Source organism: Bos taurus, chromosome 23 (genome assembly GCF_002263795.3).
Source record: "Bos taurus isolate L1 Dominette 01449 registration number 42190680 breed Hereford chromosome 23, ARS-UCD2.0, whole genome shotgun sequence".
NCBI lineage: Eukaryota > Metazoa > Chordata > Mammalia > Artiodactyla > Bovidae > Bos > Bos taurus.
This window is the reverse complement of record NC_037350.1, coordinates 8,388,486-8,393,871: the sequence shown is the minus strand read 5'-3', so window position 1 is coordinate 8,393,871 and position 5,386 is coordinate 8,388,486. Positions and strand designations below refer to the sequence as shown.

Here is a 5,386-nt window from a genome sequence, read left to right as displayed (position 1 = left end):
CTGGAATAAAAAGGAAAAGCAGTTCTTTGTGTGGTTTTCAGAGCTATTCTTTCTTGTTAATTCAATGGGAAAGGTAAAACTGCTGGCTGACAGGGAAGAAAGAGAAGCTGGATCTGAAACTGTTCTGTCTTCTGTGCAGCTGTTAAATTTCCATCTCTTTCACCCATTGTCACCTCAGCCAAACCAAGAGTGTTACCACAAAGATATAGAACATCTGAAAACAGAAACGGAAAAATTATGTGCATAGCTGCAGCTGTATTCTCTTCAAGGGTGACAAAGATGGGTACCTTCTGCCTTTAGAGAAATGTAGCCAGCGATAACGGAGAGTTAGGTCAAATGCCAGTTCCTTCTGTCTGCTGCCTCATGTCTGGGCAAGGCCCATATCCATCTCCATTTCTAGCATATAATCTATAAAGTTTCTGTAGGTAGCCTGATAATTAACCTTTGGCACAGACCTAGCTTAAAAAAAAAACAAAACCTGTTCCTGACCTCATCGGCTGTGTCCCTACACCTCACTTCTCCTCTGCGCCTTCAGGCTCTGGCCATCTGTTGTGCTGCCACATAAACGCACCATCATGGAGAGTTCTTAGTGTCAGTGATGTCACTTTAAACTTTCTTGTACCTTGCTGCCCTTCTTCAGGTTTTTGTTTTTGTCTGTGCTGCCCGTGCAGCTTGTGATATGTTAGTTCCCCAGCCAGGGATCGAACCCATACCTCCTACACTGAATGTACGGTTTTAACCCCTGGATCGCCAGGATAGAATTCCCTCAAATTTTTGATACGCTGTCTTATATAAACGTTTCACAGCATATTTGATTTTATTCACCTTCATTCAAGATAGTTTTTTGAACATCTGCTGCTAAGTCACTTCAGTCATGTCCAACTCTGTGCGACCCCATAGATGGCAGCCCACCAGGCTCCTCTGTCCTTGGGATTCTCCAGGCAAGAACACTGGAGTGGGTTGCCATTTCCTTCCCCAATGCATGAAAGTGAAAAGTCAAAGTGAAGTCGCTCAGTCATGTCTGATTCTTTGTGACCCCATGGACTGAAGCCTACCAGGCTCCTCCATCCATGGGATTTTCCAGGCAAATGTACTGGAGTGGGGTGCCATTGCCTTCTCCATTTGAACATCTAGATGTCTTAATATGGTACCAGGGATCATGGTTGCAAAGCTGTTTCTTGATTATCTCAGCCTTACTTAAGTCAAACCCATCAAGAATTTATCATAATCCTTCTTGATCTTGTTTTATTTTCAGATAAAAACATGGAAAATGAAACAGTGAACTTTATTTTAAGAATCTGTGTCTTTTTATCCTAATTCCTGTACTATGTGTTCCCTGTCCTTCCAAAAAAAAAAGGTTGTATGATCTTACATATGTAACATAGCAACCAGAAGGCTCCCTATGGTATCTCAGAACTGTTTGATAGAGAAGCAGTGTTTCGTGTCTTTTGTTATATACAAGTAGAACATTTGAAAAGCCTGTGACTACTGGGGAATAATTTGAAACACTGTTTTTTCAACTTTTATTAGCTCACAGTGTTTGACTCTGTGGAGTGGAGAGAAAAGTGAAGGCTCTGTATGACTGTGCTGTGTTTTCATCTCTACTTTCTGGCCCCAGCCTAAACAGTTGTGAAGGGAAAGTGGACATATGGTATCATAGAATCTATTAGGGAAATAACTTTAATCTTTAAAAAAATGTCAGGACTTTAACCATAAAATATGTATCATAACATTAAGAATACTTTCAGTCATTTCAGCATGGTAAATAAAACAGGGTAAAGGGATCTCTAGCTCATAAGCCCATAGGGAAGCAGACAGGTGGTTGACGGTGGGTGTGGCTCTCATACAGTGGGGAGAGCCTACCCTAGGCCAGAGGCAGCTTCTGTCAGGCCCAGCCAGTAGTTTTCATGTGGCGATTAAGACCCAGTGTGACTGCTATTTTAAGAGAAGCATGAAAACTGGATAGTGAGATGTCCTGATCTTTCAATGTAGACAACTAATTTTTAAAAATTGTTTTTAAAATGTTGTAATCAAATAATATATGCATAGTAGATTAAAACCACAGTAGTAGTACTAAAAGGCTCATAATGGAAAACAACCAAAAGACATGTTCTTAATTAGGTGTATGATGTGTGTTACAGATTTTTACTTTATTTTGAACTGTAAACTGGTAAGCCTCCAAACTTTTGGAAGAAGATGGTTTTATTTTTTAGTCTCCTACATGATGGCAACCCACTCCACTAATCTTCCCTGGAAAATCCCACGGACAGAGGAGCCTGGCAGGCTGTAGTCCATGGGGTCACGAAGAGTTGGACACAACTGAGTGACTAAACAATAGGAACAACAGCATGATGGGTGAAGGCAAATAAAGGCTTTTAACCTTGGACCTATTGCGTTGTTTAATAGGAGTGTCAGCACGAGAAACTATATCCAGATGTAAGTTACTGTAAATCTCAAGAGCGATCACAAACCAACCCTGTTTATTTGTTGAAAACCAGGCTTTATTTAGATAGCATTTTCTGAATTTCTATTACTTAATTTTTAAGGAACTTCAAATCACATGAATATGAGTTACTAATAATAATGTTCTGTGTGCTATGTTTAGTCGCTCAGTCGTGTCTGACTCTTTGCAACCCCATGGACTGTAGCCTGCCAGGCTCCCCTCTCCATGGGATTCTCCAGCCAAGAACACTGGAATGGGTTGGCATGCCCTCTTCTAGGAGATCTTCCCAACCCAGGGATCAAACCCAGGTCTCCCACATTGCAAGCAGATTCTTTACCATCTGAGCTACCAGGGAAGCCCAAGAATACCGGAGTAGGTAGCCTGTCTCTTCTCCGGGAGAACTTCCCAATAATAATGTACTTGTATGGCTATGTGCTATGTGCGCTAAGTCACCTCAGTCGTGTCTGACTCTTTGTGACCCTATAGACTGTAGCCGACCAGGCTCCTCTGTCCATGGGATTCTCCAGGCAAGAATACTGGAGTGGATTGCCATGCCCTCCTCCAGTGTATGGCTATGTGCACCTATAGATTTATCTTCAAAACTGATTTAAGGGAATTCCCTGGCAGTCCAGTGGTTCAGATACCACAATTCCACTGCAGAGGGCCGAGGTTCAATCCCTGGTCTGGGAGCTAGGATCCCACAAGCCATGTGGACAAAAACAAATAAATAGATAAAAAAATAGCAAAAGATCTTTCTATATGTTTGAAATTTTTCAAAATAAAAAGTTGGGAAGAAAGTAGACATATATATCATTTGCCAGTTATACTCAGAAGCTTCAGGAGGAAACCATGAAGTACAACAATATGATGGATGTCACTTTCCCCAAGAAAATATATGTTTTTATAAGTACTACTATGTCTTTGTTTTTACTTTGTAAGAAGGTAGTTATTTTTAGCTTCTTTGTCAAAGCATTACAAAATGTAAGAATCATGTCTATTAATGCATTGTATATAATTATCTTATTCTTATAATTTATTCTTCTCCAAGAATTTAGTGGAAAATGTGGTTCAGTGATAAAACATTTCAGGGAAGCCTTTGTTCACCTGACATGTGCATACGTGTTTGTGTTTGGGAACATATTTATTCTGCCCTCCTAGAAAATCATACACACAAGAGTATAGCGAAAGAAGTTAAGAGCTTTTCCTTAGAAAAAATCATTTAGAATGTAGAAAACGAACAGAGAAAACATACCATGTCTTAGATGGAAGCTGGGGTGAGGCCGTTTTATGTTAGAGGGCAGATTGAATCCCGCAGATCTCTGGCAAAGGCCCTCAAGTAAATCCGTATTGAATCTCCTGTTTCTGGCAGCTGAGAACTTAGAAAGGGCCTTTCCTCTCAGTTACAGTTCAGGGATGAAAGGAGACCTTGGCATAGACACCGCCTCCAGTGGAGGGCTTGGCTGAGGCAGCTGTGATAATCCCTCTGCTCCGTTTTTGCTCTGTGCTCACATGATCAGGAGTTGAATTCAGCTCTGGCCCCAGAGCAAGGAAGGGCTCTCTCTCCTTTCAGAGGAGGGCGCCTCTCTACTCCCAGGCAGCTAAGAAATAGTAAATGGCTACTCCTAGGTTACTTCCATCATGATTTCTGGAGTCAGCCTTAAAACGGTTGAGAATTTTTAGTGACTGTCAGTTTGGCATTTGTAAAGCTATTTAATAGATACTCTTGACTTTATGAAAATTGATTCAATATTACATTTTTTTGTTAGTGACTGTGTTAAATACACAGATGCTTCTGACTAGGAATTTCCATTAGAATGATTTGTAGACATTTTAATCTTAAGAATAGAAACAGTATAATCTGAAGCGGACTCTTGTTATGGGGCTTTTAAGTGCACCCTCTTGCATTCTGTGGTGCTATTAGTGTAGCCAGTTTACTTGATTTAGTCATTGAGCTTGGTGACCACTTCAGCTTCCCACTTTTCTAATTTTAAAAGTAATACGTGTTCCTAGCAGAAAGAAAAACCTGTAAGTACAAAAATGACAGTATGTTACTGTAGTTCTGTGGCTGATTTTTTTTTCCTCCAACTGTTTAACTATGAAATTTTACATACATGTAAATTGATACTTTTGAACTGTGGTGTTGGAGAAGACGCTTGAGAGTTCCTTGGACTGCAAGGAGATCCAACCAGTCCATCCTAAAGGAGACCAGTCCTGGGTGTTCATTGGAAGGACTGATGCTAAAGCTGAAACTCCAATACTTTGGCCACCTCATGTGAAGAGTTGACTCATTGGAAAAGACCCTGATGCTGGGAGGGATTGGGGGCAGGAGGAGAAGGGGACGACAGAGGATGAGATGTCTGGATGGCATCACTGACTCGATGGACATGAGTCTCAGTGAACTCCAGGAGTTGATGATGGACAGGGAGGCCTGGCGTGCTGCGATTCATGGGGTCGCAGAGTCAGACACGACTGAGCGACTGAACTGAACTGAACTGAAGTATAATTTTAAAATAGTGAAACAAACAGTGTATCCCTTCTTCTAGATATAATATCTGTTGACTTGTTGCATATTTGCCTTACCTCTCTGTGTTTATATCCACACCCTTTTTTGACTATGCCATTTGAAAGTAAATTGTAGCTGTCATGGCACATTACCTCAAAATTCTGTTCTTTCTTCAGCATGAATCTCTTTAAGGCCAGTCCCTTACATTACTACATACCATTGTTGCACCTGAGATTCATAATAACTCCATAATGTCATCGAATATTTACTCCGTATTCGAATGTCCCCAGTTATCATGAAATATCTATTACACCTGTTTGTTTTTTCACACATTGCAGTTGGTGGTATGCCTTTTCAGGCTCTATGCTATGATAGAGATATATTTATACCATAAATAAAATCATACACTAAGCCTTTCCACACCCTGCTCACCGTAATGG

General features: G+C 40.7%; 1 protein-coding gene and 1 long non-coding RNA gene across 3 annotated transcripts in view; one reads left to right on the top strand and one right to left on the bottom strand.

Moving 5' to 3' along the window:
• The window catches only part of LOC107131710 (uncharacterized), a 43,751-nt gene extending 39,264 nt beyond the window's left edge, over positions 1 to 4,487 (bottom strand). The window contains exon 1 of the long non-coding RNA XR_009492512.1: positions 3,696 to 4,487. This is a non-coding gene — a long non-coding RNA (uncharacterized lncRNA). The remainder of the gene's footprint in view (positions 1 to 3,695) is intronic.
• NUDT3 (nudix hydrolase 3) overlaps positions 1 to 5,386 on the top strand; it is a 123,194-nt gene that overhangs the window by 74,657 nt on the left and 43,151 nt on the right. The window lies entirely within an intron of this gene.